The sequence below is a fragment of the Protopterus annectens genome, chromosome 11.part0 (assembly GCF_019279795.1).
Source record: "Protopterus annectens isolate FY-2018-M chromosome 11.part0, PAN1.0, whole genome shotgun sequence".
NCBI lineage: Eukaryota > Metazoa > Chordata > Ceratodontiformes > Protopteridae > Protopterus > Protopterus annectens.
Window position 1 is genome coordinate 386,687,878 of NC_056745.1, and position 15,682 is coordinate 386,703,559.

Sequence of the window (15,682 nt, forward strand, 5' to 3'; positions counted from 1 at the left end):
CTATAAACATACACACATTTGCCAGGAATAAAGTTAAAACCCCTACCTATCTAGTTATTTGTACCATAGTAGTTGCAAAGTTGTTGCATGTGCTACAGAGCTTACAGGGCTGGCAAGTGCACAAAGGTACTTCTAAGGTGAATGACATCAGCAGGTCTTGTAAAGTTGGGCACTGGGATGTGTACAGGGTGGTAAAGTCCTCAAAATACTTCACCCCATAAACATGCACATAAACATTTGACAGGACTGAGGTTAGAACCCCTAACTATCTAGTTATTTGTACCATGGTTTTACATAGTTATTGCATGTGCTACAGAGCGTAAAGGGCTGACAAGTGTACAAAGATACTTCTAAGGTGAATTACTTTAGCAGGGCTGCTAATGTTGGGCACTGGGATGTGTACTGGGTGGGAAAGTCCTCAAAATACTTCATCCTATAAACATACACACTTACACTCAAACATTTTCCAAGACTGAGGTTAGAACCACTACATATCCAGTTATTTATACCATAGTGTTACACAGTTATCACACACACTACAGAGCTTATATGGCTGGCAAGTGCACAAAGGTACATCTAAGGTGAATGACATCAGCATGACTGCTAAAGTAAAAACTGTTTCACCTACAAACAAACATGCACACTTCCACACACTTACATTTGCCAGGAGTGAGATTAGAACCCCTGCCTATCTAGTTATTTCCAATATAGTGTTACGCAGTTATCCCATGTGCTATACAGCTTAGAAGGATGACTGGTGTCCATTGGTACTTCTAATGTGAATGACAGCAACAGATCTTGTGAAGTAGGGCAGTGGGAAGTGTACTGACTGGGAACAACCTCGTACTACTTACACCTACAGACACACACACACACACACACACACACACACGCACACACACAGACACACACACATGCACACACACGCACACACACACACACACACACACACACACACACACACACACACACACACACACACACACACACACACAAAAACACACAGACACACACACAGGCAGGTGATATTATAACCCCCACCTCAGTAATATTACACAATGGAGCTTGCCTTCAAGCCAGTATGTGCGACTGGTTACGACCGGTATACCACTGCCCACAGCAGGACATCACTCTATGCCATTCAGGGTGCCCCTGTGTATGACTCACTCTGTGTGTGTCCCCCTGTATGTCACTCTCTATCACTGTCTGCCTTTCTCTTCCCCACTTCTATGTGTGTGTAGGCTTGACATATTGTTATATGTTGCCCATATATATGTCTGTGTATCACACGCAGCAGATGCAGCTATATCACATATGGACCACCTACAGATAGCTGAGGGTACTCCTGTCTGATGGGTGTGTGTAGGGACAGTTAAGGTGTACATAGCTGTCTGTATGCTATGACATATATGCACAATACAGTTATATAGCCAATGTGGGTTCCCACATGGCCTGTGATTCTCTAAGTGTGAGAGCATTTCCTGTATGACCTTCTGTAGTGAGAGTGGGGCTACATTCCATAGATAGCTGTACTGTGGTCCTAGGTTTTGTGTGCTACAGCCATACATCTCAAATGTACTTGGGACTTTCCTAGAGGTACTGGATTAGATTTAGTAGACATTTTCTGACATATCTGAAGTCTGACACTGGAATATGTTGTGTCACTACCTTGTGACAGACATCCTCAGATCATCACAGTGCTTTACCAGAGGAATACAGGATGCATGATGCACAGATCAATATTATAAGCTCAACTATATACATTCTGGCCTAGAAAGGCCAGTTGAGAGGTGTGGCTATAGCCGGTTGACTGATGATGCTGTGTAAGCAGTCCAGCAACTTGGTAATATACTGGCTGGGGATCTCCTAGCACTAGACACCATACCTCCTGACTTTTTGGAGCCAGACATCTGGACAAAGCCATAAGTAATTTGGGGACAAAGACCTACATATAGAGACCGTTGTTAACTATTGGCCTTGTGATGATTGAGGAGAGATGAGTGAAGGCTGCTGGCCTAGTCAAATAGAATTTGATATATAATTCTAGCATTTGTAAATAAATGTAAAACACAGGCATGTTTCCTGAGTGTAAAAGAATACTGTAAAATGTGGAACGGCAAAATATGTAACAACATTGCACTCTACTGGCCAAGTGAAGCATGTTGTGACGCTTTCATGTTAGAATTCGGCTCCAGTGTGTCTGGATGAAGGTTTCATGCCCATTGTTTTAAGGCTAAAGTTTATGACCAGAATTTACATGTGGAAGGTGCTCTGGTTTCTGCTAGAGTGTATATGTGAAATGTCGTTTATTGTGGTAAGTTGCTGAGCAAGTGTTAAATTGCTAAATAATGCAGTTTGTTTGCCTGAGGAAACCTAAGTGTCAACATGATGTAATTTGGGAGGGACCCAGCAGACATGTTTGTTAGTAATGTTTAAATATTATTTCTCACAAGAAACTAGAAGCATTTTGACTTTGCACATCTAACTCAGCACTTTGCCTTATGCTTGCATGTAAGTTTTAGCACTGCGATTTCTTGTAGGAATAGTTAAAGCTAGTAAAGATTAATTATGTATTTTTCTTTGAAATCAGACCTATACTACTGTATTATTTTAAGTTTCTGTGTGATCTCTGAACTCTTAGATATCTCTGTGGTGTAGTAGTTTTGTCTTGTGTTTTAATTATTTATTATTAAACATTTTTAATACCTTCTACCTGTGGCTGGCTTATGTAGAGATAAATTATGTTTTAGAGTACATTATATGTTTATAGAGGTTATTGTAATAGGCCACTCTAAAATAAGCTTTAGACTGCATAGCCACATAGCCACATTACCAATTGGATAATAATATTGCACAGTAATAATTGGACACCCTTTTAAGGGCTTTTTAGTAGCTGATATTATTAGCTGTGTGGTGGCAGGGATTACTACTGTATGGTCTGGGTAAAGGGGCACAGCTGGAAAATCTGGGTCAGCCTTTCCCAGGAGTGTCTGTGAAGTTGTATAGATACTTATCTCAAAGTGTGTGTGTATTGTGTCAGCTACTTGGGCAGGGACACGAAGCACTGGTTGGACAAAGTGGGTACTGGAGGTTTTAGCTTGCCCAGCTAGGTTGAGACCTGGACCCTATAGCTATGCGAGTGGGGAGTCTTATTGGGGACCTGGTGAGCAAGGGAGCAACCATCCCCAGACTGACTGTGATCTCTGTGTGCACTTAAGGGAAATTGTACTTTACTGTGTGTATTAGTTATCCTTTCCACTTCTAGGAGATGACCTCCCTGGTGTTAGTGGTGAGGATTGAGACTCTTTGATTGCTGGGCCAGGGCACAGTCATCACAAGTGGTGGCAGTGATGGGATCTTCATCACATATTAATTGGCTTGTAGTGGTGTGGGGTAAAGCGAATTCCTGTAGCTTATGTACAGTGATCTCTAAAAGTGTTTTGTACTCTAAAACAGCCATGCAGTGTATAGCCAGAGCTCAGATCACAATTGTTTTATTTCATTTGTTAGCTTAGTGTTAGTCAGGGTGAGCAGGCAGCATGTCAGCAGAAGAATATGGAAAGCTGACAAGAAGCCAGCTGGCAGAGATGTGGCAGGCTAGGGGACTGGGTCATAGAAACCTGACTAAAGCAGACCTGACTGCAGCCTTGGTTACAGCTGCATCAGAAAACAGCAGCCTGGAGGACAATTAGACTGACAGTGGAGATACAATATCCTCAGAGAATGGACAGCTCAACCTTTCTGCAGTGGACTTAAAAATCCAGCAGGAGCTAAAAAGACTTGAGTTGGAGGCCAGGCACATGGAACTAGAAGCAGCTGAGGAAATGAGGAGTCTACAAGCTGAGGAAAATGAATGGCAGAGGAGGCATGAGTGGGAAATGCTGACTCTTCACCAGAGTCATGGAGGTAATGGGGAAGGGAGTAAACAGACCCCAGCAGCCCAAATGGTCAGTAACTTTCTCCCAGTTTAAAGAGGGGGATAATTTTGATAGCTTCATTCATATGTTTGAGCGGGTATGTAAACAGTATGAAGTTGACCAAGGGCTCTGGGTATGGCTCCTGACCCCCTTCTCCATGGTAAAGCTGTAACTTCTTTAGCAAAAATGCATCACACTGACTGTTTTGATTATACTGATGTAAAAAGACATTTATTAGAATGTTTTAAGCTAGCACCTGAAATGTATAGGAAAAAGTTTCGTGAGCATAGATGCAAGGCAGATGAAAATATATGTGAATATGTTGTTGAACTGAGCACTTATTTTCATAGCTGGGTGAGTGGATGTTAGGTCACCACTTTTGAAGGGCTGGCAGACCTTTTGGTAAGGAACAAGCTCTTAGCACTTTGGCTGAGGACATGAGGATCTGGTTAGCTGATAAACAGTGTGCTACTTCAGAGGAGTTGGGGAAGAAGGGAGATCTATACCTAGCAAGCAGGGCAGCCCTGCACAGGAAAGGGACCCCCAGTACTGCCCATGGGACTAAAGGAACCCATGATGGGCAGCGCAGACTGCCCCCAACAGAATCTGCCAGTAGCAGGGGAAGCCACTAGTCCAGGTACACATCCAGAAGCAAGGATTAAATGTTTTGAATGCAACCAGTGGGGACATGTAATATACAGATGTCCATGGATGCCAGGTGGGGAACCAAAGTTGAGGGAGCAAGTAAGTGGGAAAGACAAAATGCCAACAGTGGGTTGTCTTGAGACAACAGGGGTATGGAACTACCATCCTGCAGATGTCCTGAGAGGGAAGGATTTGGATGAGGCAGTATTGTGTACTTATGCAATTACATGCAGGGAGGCTAGGAGACAAGCATGTGGGTCTGGTAGCCTGGGGGAGACCCAGACAGACTGCATACTTGCAGCCAGGACTGCTGAGGTGGTTACTTCAGGGAGTGCGCTACGCTGTAGCAGTGAGACTGAATGTGAGCCACAGCTGCTTGTGGGTACTGATGTTTCCTTGGACAGGGTAACTGCAAAGGTAGAGGTCAGTAGTAGTACCCAGGCTGACAGTGAGGCACCGCTGTCAGAGGATGCCAGACTTCTTGTGGAAGGGGAGCTGGGAAGGGTTGCAAGGAGACACTTGAGACAGTCTCAGCTTTCAGACCCTACATTGCAAGACCTGAGGCAGGTAGCTAGGGAGGCACTTGATTCTCAAGTGAAGGGGGAATCTGTTTACTGGAACAAAGGGTTACTGTACAGAGAGTGGACCCCTGAGGGAGGGCTAGAAGGTGAGAGAGTACAGCAGTTGGTAGTGCCTAGAGCTTAACATCTGGCGCTTCTAGCCATGGCCCATGATATTCCCTTTGCAGGTCATATGGGCATAAAACATACAAAGAGGTGGAGTATGCAAAATTCTATTGGCCTGGAATTTCCAGAGATGTAACAGGGTACTGCAGGACCTGTGAGCAGTGCCAAAAGGTAGGCAAAGCAGGAGACAAGGTGAGATCTCCTTTGATGCCTTTGCCTGTGATTGATGAGCCATTGCAGAGGGTAGCTATGGATATTGTGAGTCCTCTGAGTACCCCAAGTTCCACAGGGAAAAAAGTATATCCTAGTGATTGTAGATTGTGCTACACAAAACCCTGAGGCAGTGGCTTTGTCCTCAATTGAGGCAGAGGAGGTGGCAAATGCTTTGCTAGAGATTTTCAGCAGGGTAGGTTTCCCAAAGGAAATACTGTCTGACAGAGGTGCCAATTTTATGTCAGACCTGCTGGCTTGTCTGTGGAAGTACTGTGGGGTGAAGCACATGAAGACCACCCCCTACCATCCTCAGACTAATGGTCTTGCTGAGAGGTTAAACTCTACAATCAAGTCCATGCTATGGGCATTTGCAGATCAGTTTAAGAGGGAGTGAGACAAATATTTTCCCCATCTGTTGTTTGCTTACAGAGAGGTTCCCCAGGAATCCACAGGTTTTCACCCTTTTAGTTGCTGTATGGTCATAAGGTGAGGGGAACTCTAGATTTAATTTGAAATGAGTTGGAAGGTGAGTATGAGTCCCACAAGTAGTCTGTTGAGGCATATGCCCTGAACCTCAGGACAAGGCTCAGGGAACTCATGGGCCTGGACCAGGAGAACCTGGCAGAAGCCCAACAACAGAAAAAGGTGTGGTATGACAGGAATGCTCGAGCTAAAGAGTACGCTTTAGGGCAGCAGGTGAGGGTTCTCATTCCTGTAAAACACAACACATTGCAAGCAGCTCGGGAAGGACCCTACAAGGTGGTAAGAAAGGTAAGTGATGTCAACTACATGGTGGAAGTGCTAGGCAGATGGCAGGGGCACAAATTGTACCATGTTAACATGATGAAACCTTACCATGATAGGGAGGCCCTTGTGCTGTGCATTTGCACTGGATTGCAGGAGGAGTCTGAGAGAGATCTTGTGACTGATCTCCTCAGTGAGGCTCAGGCTGACACCTCGGTGGAAGGGGTAGCAATGTCCCTGCAGTTATCTCCTACCCAGGTTTGAGAAATCCGAGCAGTGTTGCAGGAATTTGGGGATGTGGTCACTGGGAAACCAGGGTGCACCCACCTGGTGCAGCACCAGGTGGATTACAGGACTCCAAAGGCCTATTAGGCAGGCCCCTTATAGGGTGCCTGAGAGAGTTAAACAGACTCTGAGGGAAGAGATACAGGAGATGTTGGAACTAGGGGTGATTCAAGAGTCCAACAGTCCCTGGGCCTCGCCAGTAGTGTTGGTGCCAAAGAAGGATGGCAGCACCAGGTTCTGTGTGTATTACAGGAAATTAAATAGTCACACAGAGGCAAATGCTTACCCCATGCCTAGGACAGATGAGGCCCTTGAGCAGCTGGGTGGGGCTAAGTATCTTACAACCATTGATCTTACCAAGGGTTACTGGCAGGTGCCCTTGACTCCCAGTGCCAGAGAGAAGTCAGCCTTTGTGATTCCTTTTGGCTAGTATGAGTTCCCAAAGATGCCCTTTGGGATGAAGAATGTCCCAGCAACTTTCCAGAGGCTGGTAGATCATATCTTAGCAGGAGCAGGAGGGTTTTCCCTTGCTTACATGGATGATATTGCTATCTACAGCCATTCCTGGCAAGAGCACCTTCAGCATGTCAGGGAGGTGCTGGGCAGACTACAGAGGGCAGGGTTGACCATTAAGCCGAGCAAATGTCAGGTGGGTATGGCAGAGGTCTCCAACCTAGGACATAGAGTGGGGAGTGGTAAGATAAGGCCAAAACCTGCCAAAGTGGAAGCTATTCAGGCATGGCCTGCAACTGTTACCAAAAAGCAGGTGAGGGCATTCTTGGGGACAGCAGGGTACTATAGAAAGTTCATTCCTATAGTACACCATAGCTGCTCCCCTCACAGACTTGACAATGAAGAACAGGCCAGATAAGGTAGTGTGGACCCCAGCATGTGAGCAGGCATTACAGAAGCTTAAGGAAGCTTTGGAAGGACCCCCTGTGTTAGCCAGTCTAGACTCTAGCAAATAATTTGTTGTGCAGGTGGATGCTTCAACCTATGGGGTGGGGGCTGTACTTAGCCAGATTTCTTCAAAGGGAGAAGAGCAACCAGTGGTTTATCTCAGTCATAGGCTCCAACCCAAGGAGGAATGCTATGCAGCGGTAGAAAAGGAATGTCTAGCCATAGTGTGGGCACTACAAAAAACTTCAGCCTTATCTGTATGGAAGAAAATTCACTGTGATGACAGATCACAACCCTCTAACATGGTTAAACAGAGAGTCAGCAAAATGCCAAGTTACTAAGATGGAGTCTGGGGTTGCAAGCATATGATATGTCAGTGCAGCACCACAGTGAGAGTAGCAATGCCAATGGAGATGGGCTCTCAAGACAGAGAATGGGGTGAGGTCCACCCAGATAGACCTGATACTCTCAAGCAATGTTTCTCAAGGTGCACTTGAAAAACTTGCTTGAGTTCCCCGGGGGGCAAGAGATGTGATGATTGGGGTGAGATGGGTGAAGGATGCCAGCCTAGTCAAATAGAATTTGATATATAATTCTGGAATTTATAAATAAATGTAAAATACAGGCATGTTTTCTTGAGTGTAAAAGAATACTGTGAAATGTGGAACTGCAAAATATGTGACAACATTGCACTCTACTGGCCCTGTGAAGCATGTTGTGACCCTTTCATGTTAGAATTCGGCTCCAGTGCGTCTGGATGAAGGTTTCATGCTCATTGATTTAAGGCTAAAGTTTATGACCAGAATTTACATGTGGATGGTGCTTTATTGCTCTGGTTTCTGCTAGAGTGTATATGTGAAATACCTTTTATTGTTGTAAGTTTTTGAGCAGGTGTTAGATTGCTAAATAATGTGGTTTGTTTGCCTGGGAAAACCTAAGTGGCAACATGATGCAATTTGGGAGGTACCCAGCAGACATGTTTGTTAGTAATGTTTAAATATTATTTCTCACAAAAGACTAGAAGCATTTTGAATCTGGACATCTAACTCAGCACTTTGCCATATGCTCACATGTAAGTTTTAGCACTGTGATTTCTTGTAGGAATAGTTAAAGCTAGTAAAGATTAATTAGGTATTTTTCTTTGAAATCTGACCCGTGCTACTGTATTATTTTAAGTTTCTGTGTGATCTCTGAACTCTTAGATATCTCTGTGGTGTAGCAGTTTTGTCTTGTGTTTTAATTATTTATTATTAAATATTTTTAAAACCTTCTAACTGTGGCTGGTTTATGTAGAGATAAATGATGCTTTAGAGTACATTATATATTTATTGAGGTTATTATAATAGGCCACTCTAAATTAAGCCTTAGACTGTATAGTTGCATTACCAATTGGATAATAATATTGCACAGTAATAATTGGACATCGTTTTAAGGGCCTTTTAGTAGCTGATATTATTAGCTGTGTGGTGGCAGGGATTATTACCATATGGTCTGGGTAACGGGGCATGGCTGGAGAATCTGTGTAAGCCTTTCCCAAGAGTGTCTGTGAAGTTGTATAGATACTTATCTCAAAGTGTGTGTGTGTTGTGTCAGCTACTTGGGCAGAGACACAAAGCACTGGTTGGACAGAGAGGGTACTGGAGGTTTTAGCTTGCCAAGCTAGGCTGAGACCTGGACCCTATAGCTGTGCCAGTGGGGAGTCTTAATGGGGGCCTGGTGAGCAAGGGGGCAACCAGCCCCAGACTGACTGTGATCTCTGTGTGCACTTAAGGGAAATTGTACTTTATTGTGTGCATTAGTTATCCTTTCCACTTCTAGGAGACAACCTCCCTGGTGTTAGTGATGAGGATTGAGGCTCTTTGATTGCTGGGCCAGGGCACGGTCATCACAGGTCTTACAAACCTAGTAAGGTGATACAATAACAGGTTTTCTACTAGCATGCATTTCCCCAATGGGTATGAAGTCTGAAATTACAATCTGTCATTATTTCCTGACTTTAGTCTTTTTTTTTTTATTTGCCAATGAATTACCGGGAAACCACAATTTCCTGATAAATAGACCATACATATGACGCAAAGCTCTAGACATTCTACAAAATGTCTGTACAGTTGTGGGGTATGCTAGTCACTGTGTAGGTAACTCTGAGCTGTGTACTGTCCATATGTTTGCCCCCTGTCCCTGATCTGTCCAGCTTTCCTTCAGTAACAAATATTGACATCTGGACAGTTTATACAAATCCTACCATAGATGTATTTGATGTGCACAACAGTTGGCACTGTTTTTCTTGGAACATGGACCCTGTCAAGCACAGTACTGTACCTAGGTGACTAATACACAACAGCCAGAAGTAAGTGCAGTCCATATACTTTCTGTACTGACTACACATATACATAGCTCATTGACCCCTGCATATTGTGGACAGGCAACAGGTTATCAAGTTCATTGTGACAGCCCTAGGAATGTGAGCTCTGCTGCTTATACCCTACAAACATTACTGTTACTGCAGTACTATGGGAACATGGGTATGTGTGGGGGTCTATATTAAATGCTCAAAGAGGTGTTCTATCAAACGCGTCTTCAACATGTAAACAGTGACCTCACTAAACTGTGAATGTTCAAAACAGAGATTTGTTTCCCTGGGAAAGAAATCAGTTGCACTAAAACACATACACACCGCTTCAAACATAACCCCCAACATGGGGGGCTGTACCCCCACACCCCATTAAGTAAATATACCAACTATGAGATTGCACTACACTAGGGTAAAGGGCAATGTCATGGCTCAGACCAAGTGACTTTTTTTCCCTGGGAAAAAAATCTCTGACTTGAGCCTTCGCTATTTTGGGATTTCAGTCTATATGTGTTGGCAAAATTGCATTCGCTGTAATGCCATTTCACTGATCTAGTATAGACCTATGTGTGGAGGGGGCACACCTGTCAGCTGTCCACATTTGCACAGACTGTGCTGATGTTCCCTTTACATTTTGGTTCCATTTAGCATAGTATTGTACCTGTCTTGAAGACTACAGGCATATCACTAAAGACCACGTTAGATTGTAATGGCAGACATTTGGGTTTCAGACCTCTCACCCTTCAGAGCCTTACTGCAACTGCAAGACCTGCTGTGATATCATTGTGTAGGTCTGTATGGGCATATTTCATCATTGTCCCCATTTGTGGGCCTTTGCCAGACATTTCTTTATGATATTGTACAGCTGACTTGCTGGTGAGTTTGAGGCATGAGTATGGGACACCCACATTGGCATCCATGCATATGACCTTCCAGTTAGTTGCCCCCCACATATACTGCAGTGAGATTTGTCACCTTGGGTACTACTGCATAGTGTGGGGGAGCCAGTATTGGACAAAAATTTCCTGGTGTCCCACATAACTGTAAGTTGTCTGCTGCTATCCCAGTAGGCCACCCCATTCCCTTGCATGCAAGCAGCAATACCATAGATATGCTACCAGAACATACTACTCCATTCATTTATTGTTAAGAAGAGTGACTGAACTTGTGCCTGTGGCAGTAGTGCAGATGATGCTTGATGGCTCCCTATGTTGGATGCATGCAGTACACTGCCTATACATGGTAAGTTACAGGTAGTGTGATGTGTGTGTCATCCATTTTACCATGTGTGCAAGTTGGAGAGAGGTGTCAGTCCCTGGGTCCCTAAAGTGTCAGTGTGTGTGCTATGTGTTGCCTCTTTGCCATGGCCAGGGCATACTGGGAACACCTCCATCTGCCTACAGGAGCTGGCTCAGGGGGTTCCTCCTCCGAGTCCCTCTGTGCCTGTAGGGACCTTGGTAATAGTGGTGGGGTGTGTGGCCCTTCCCTGTGCTGTTCCTGCTGCAGCTGTTTCTGCAAGACCATATTGTGTAGCATGGTAGATACTATGAACATGTGTGCACATGTGGCTGGAGAGTACTGCAAGGCTCCACCGGATATGACTTGAGCATACCAAACACACACTCTATGATGATCCTGGTTTGTGTGTGTGTGTGTGACTCATTATGGTGTTGAGTGGGTGTGTGTGTGCATTTCTTATGGGTGTCATCATCCACGGCTCCAGTGCATAGCCAGCATCCCCCACCAGATGGCCATACGGGATGTCTCCACTGGCAAATACTTGGTACAGCTGTGACGAATGTTAGATGTGGGAGTCGTGATAGTTTCCAGGGCTGCCAGCACACACATTCATGATAATGCCCTGTGCATTGCACACGACCTGGCAGTTGATGGAGTGAAAAACCTTGCAGTTTACGTAGACCCTACCCTGTTCACCAGGTGGTGCTTTGATGTGGATGTGCGTGCAGTCTATGGCACCCAGTACTTCTGGGTAATCTGCTACATGGTGGAAGAGACACATATAGCTGGTCCTCTACTCACATGTGTTGGGGAAGTAAATCTGCTCACGGACACATGGTAGCATGGCATCCAGGAACTGGTGGAGTACCCTGGATGCAGATGCCTGTGAGACCCCCATGATGCCCCCAGTAGGTCTTTGGAAATACCTGTAACTAGTTTTCTTAAGACTACACATATCCACTGGGATGGGTTCACCTCTGTTGGCTCTGGATCTGAGGTGAGGCCGGCACAGCTCGACAAGGTTCTGCAGTATGTCCCTGTCCACCCTGTAGCACTCTACTATCTCAAGATCATGTAGCCACTGGTAGGTTACCCTGGGTCTGAACACTCTTCTCCTCCTCTTCAGTCTGGGGTGATTGTCAGCATTATTGTCCTCACTGCACTCAGCCTCTAGCATATACTAATATATCAAAGCAATAGCAGCACCTAACATTTTGTCAGTTAAAATTCCCCTGTGTGTGTACACCAATGGTGCAGAGTTTGTGGAAAAAAACAGACTGAAAGGTGTTTGCATAGTTTATACTTTTGGCTGTAGATGCTCCCTGTATGATTAGCTGACTATGATGCATTCCACCTACTGCCTGTATTGTTTGCACTTGATTGCTTTTATTCTGCTATTTCCTATTTTTCCCTTCCCATTTCCATCCCTTTTAAGCCTCGGTGAGTGCAGCACAAACTCACTGCCCAAATGTAAGCAGTTCTGCTATTTCTGGGATTTTTCTTTTTTGTTTGTTTAAGACCCAGTGCACACCACACAAACCTGTTTAGCTAAACTAAACACTTTGAAGCAGAAATGGCCCTCCCCTGGATGCAAACATGCTCTTCATTTCATGGAATAATACATGCCCTTGCTTAGCTGTGCTTAGCTCAGCTCAAATGGAAGCTGTGGAGCTTCAATGTGCTTACACCAAGCATGACACACACCCTTTTTCATGTCAGCTGCTTCTCCTGCTTGCACCACTGCCTTATAGCTCCTACATGGTTAGCATCTATATCACATGATCAAAGTTTTAAAACACTGAATCTGATATGGTCGAGACCATATCATCGAAGTTCTAAAACTTCAAATATATATACAAAAAGCAAAAAAAAAAATAACTTACCTAAACATTTCAAGCAGGAGCACAAGCCCCCTGTGCCCTCCACACCCCCAGCTACTTAAATATACCAACTTCAAGATCACACTACAGTGCAGTAAAGGAAAATCTTCCCTTATAGAGATTTCCATTAAAACATTTGATGTTTCAAAACTTTGATGATATGGTGCCAACTATATCGGTCTCAAAGTTTTGACACTTCGACAAATCAATATAGAGCCCACAGTTAGGTGCAGCCAGAGAATGGTCTCCCATTTAGTGATTCAGTAAAATTTGTGTATTTGCATACCTCACTGCCTTAGTCCTTTGTTACACCACTACACCAGAGCATTTCTCCTTAGCAACCACTGTTAGCTGTTATTGTTTTGATTCTGCATGCCATACACTATAAAGGCAAAATGCAGATGTCATTTAGAATTGTCATTTCACATTTTTTTAATTTTTGGCACAATCTTGTTTGCGCACCACTGCGCTACACTTAAATGACTGAAATTAGCCAAAATAATTAACTTTGATTTTTATAATTTTGCAACTCTTTTCCATGCCAATGGGCATATTGTTGGTCATTGGCGTGCCTAATGGTTATAAGGCATGCTTTACTTTGAGCTGTCATGCCCTCGTTTTGATTCTTGCAGAAATGTACACGGTCAGTAACCGAATACATTTCTCCAACTGACATGGTTCTTGCACAAATGCCTGCCTGCTTACTGAATCACTAATTCACCTCATTTGCATGGTTTTCACCAGCAAATAAGGTAATTAGCATTATTCAGTGGTGTCCTGCCAGAATGGTCCTAGCAGGCTTGTGCATGCCCCCAGCTGTGTTTCCTGGTCACTTGGCAGCCATATTCTCTGCAGGATCTGCTGCACTATTCTTGCATGGGAAAATGCTTATTGAATCCCAAGGAAAGTGTAAACCTCAAATGTCTGCCATTATTTAATGATTTCAATCAGTAAGGGCTTGCCAGAAAACTATCTGTGGGAGTAATGAAAAATCTTGTAAGGATTTGCACGAAGATGTTTACATGTTAGCGAGATAAGCAGCCAAACTAATCACATATGTGTGCTGCTAATCATGCTAATATGAATACAAGCATGTTTTGATGTCTAGCAACAGTGGTAGTCATCAGGAATATGTGTTGAACAGCACAAGTACATACAGTAAACAAACAAGCTTGCCTATGGGCAAACCTGTTAAGCATGCTCACTCAGACAGCACAAAAAGCTACAGAGGGCAAATAAAGCAAGCTGTACCAAACAGGGAAAGTGTACTGTACACATAATTCTAACATATGAATACAGAAGTAAATAAGAGGGTAGGGGAAATGGCAAAGGCAACTACAATAGATGGGTTACCAGACAGAAAGCATACTGAAGGCAATATGCACAGAAATCAAAGAGATGTATATAAAAATAAGTAAGAGGGAAGGGTAAATGTTCAAACTATAGTGAGATAATTGATGTGAAGGTGCTTATTTCACAATGACAATTTTGTAATAATAAAATTTGCAATATGTGTGTCATAATAATTAATGGTGGTCATACTTCCTGATCAAATATAGGTAAAGAAAAGCAGACATGGTATTATAGTATGTGACAGTTACACAAATTAACATTGTAAAAGAGGGGATTGCATGACATATGAATGTCATTTACATGCTGAGCTGAGATGACTGTTTGCAAGGACAGTAAATACATTATGGGATATTTACTTAGTATACATTTTGTCAATATAACATGCTGGAAAATAGGAATGGTGTAGAAGCAACAATCTTCTTTTGCAAGAATCAAAGTTATCCCATCAATGTTTCCACTGACGTGTATTAGCATACATCACAGAAATAGGCCTAGCACATATACCAGGAAGATCACCCTTGAAAGGAATTATGCACTTCGGTATTCTAATGGCTATGCATCCCATGTGTAGCTGTGTGCAGTGTTACAAATGTGGGAGCAGAGTATGATGTCCATACTACCCTTGAGAAAGGGACTCCTGCCTGACACATTTATTGCACAGACAGATCAGAACAGATGCAAACACCACATCATGATGCAATGTATTCCCCAAAGGATGTGCACACAACTGTGATCAGTCTTATATCAATCATCCTTGGTCAAGGAAGGTTTCACTGTATGTCTGTACATATACCAGCCAAGAACTGGAGCACACTTGTGCACACCACAATACTCAATGCATGTGCCACAGTAGCACTCTTAGTATGATACTGGCAGAACAAATGTCTTCTGCTATGTAAACCAAAATTACATTCACATGTGTTCATGAAACATATCAAGGGATAAGACTGATGTCATGTAATGGTTGTTGTGTGACATCAGTACAGTCACACAAAGTGATTCTCTATACTAGAACTGAACACAAAACAGTACAACTCCTCCAGCTAACAATATGGTTATTAACACATGCACCACAGTGGGACTATTATCACAGCCATTGAACTCCACCTATGTGAAGCCATTCAATCAGCTATACTTTATTTGACCACATTTTTTTTGTTAAAATGGATGGGGGAGGCCTCTCTCACTCTATACATATAAAGTATAATTGTGGGGGGATGTCTTTCCTGCAGAATAGTTAAGGACACAAAAGAATGCAGTCACTCAATGCTGGTTTGGAATAGTTGCCAAAGCACTGAGAAAATCAACATTGTAATTGGATCAATGAATGTGTGAGGTACAGGTACATCATCAATTTCATTATGTGAAAGCATTACATCATTTATATGAATCAAGGAATGTGTGTCCCTGTAATTACTTAGACAGAGTCTTGCTATATGTTAGACAACATTGCTTAATGCTAGGTATAAC

At 43.4% G+C, this 15,682-nt stretch overlaps 1 protein-coding gene across 3 annotated transcripts in view; it reads right to left on the reverse strand.

The window, feature by feature from the left end:
- The window catches only part of LOC122815407 (bile acid-CoA:amino acid N-acyltransferase-like), an 817,246-nt gene that overhangs the window by 279,382 nt on the left and 522,182 nt on the right, over positions 1-15,682 (reverse strand). The gene's annotated exons all lie outside the window — the stretch shown is intronic.